Below are 1,021 nucleotides of genomic sequence, written 5' to 3'. Positions count from 1 at the left end.
GGTGGAGATACAATTGCTTATTTAAAAAGGCCGTCTAGGACTTCCCTGCTTGTCCATTGGTTAAAACTCTACGCTTCCAATGCAAGGGACGAGGGTTTGATCCCTGGTCTGGAAACTAAGATCTCACATGCTATGTGCCGTATATATATGTGTGTGTGTATATATATACACACACACATATATATATAATATATTTATTATTTGCAGGTACTTTATAATTAGGACTTCCCTGGTGGCTCAGAGGTTAAAGTGTCTGCCTGGAATGCAGGAGACCCAGGTTCGATCCCTGGGTTGGGAAGATCCCCTGGAGAAGGAAATGGCAACCCACTCCAGGACTCTTGCCTGGAGAATCCCATGGAGGGAGGAGCCTCGTAGGCTACAGTCCATGGGGTCGCAAAGAGTCGGACACGACTGAGCGACTGTACTTTCACTTTACAATTAGCAAAGCACACTTTTATATGCCTCATCTAATATAATCTTCACAGCAAGTGATGTTTAAGGCTGCACTGTTACCCCAGTCCTGCAGGTGAAGAAATGGGGGCTTAGATATGGCAGTCCGGTCAGTGCTGGGGTCTCCTGCCCCCGAGGCCATGCACTCATTCCCAGGGCCCTGGAGTCCTGTCTCACCTTAGCCCAGAGCCAATGTTCAGACTCATTCATTTCCTGCATGGTTTTTCTTTTTTTTTTCTGGAGGGGGGCAGTAAAATTGTAACATCCTAGGATGTTTCCTTCCTCCCTTGGAGCAGTGCCCTGAACAGCTGGCTGGGTTTGTGAATGCAGTGATAAGTCTGGGATATTATTATTTTTAAAAAATATCACTGGAGTCTCTACACCTGCTGTAAGTAGGTTATAATCGGCTGGAGTGCACTTGCAGCGTCTCTCTGCAATCTCCTGGGACCATCTCAGTTCATTCATGCCATTGTTTGCCTTCCTCTGCAGGAACATTTAAGCAGCCACGTCTCAGCTGCGCGCCCCGTTCCCCCAACTCCCCCAGTGCTGTGGCTTAGCCAGCGCTTCCTGT

General features: G+C 47.9%; 1 non-coding gene across 1 annotated transcript; it reads left to right on the top strand.

Annotated features, from left to right (window-relative positions):
• Nucleotides 1-226: 226 nt before the first annotated feature.
• On the top strand, nt 227-298 carry TRNAS-GGA (transfer RNA serine (anticodon GGA)). Its single transcript has one exon. It is a non-coding gene; the product is annotated as a tRNA-Ser (tRNA).
• The last annotated feature ends 723 nt before the right edge of the window (nt 299-1,021 follow it).

Source organism: Ovis canadensis, chromosome 22 (assembly GCF_042477335.2).
Source record: "Ovis canadensis isolate MfBH-ARS-UI-01 breed Bighorn chromosome 22, ARS-UI_OviCan_v2, whole genome shotgun sequence".
NCBI classification, from domain to species: Eukaryota; Metazoa; Chordata; class Mammalia; order Artiodactyla; family Bovidae; genus Ovis; species Ovis canadensis.
The sequence above is the reverse complement of the archived record's forward strand: the minus strand, read 5'-3'. Positions and strand labels throughout refer to the sequence as shown.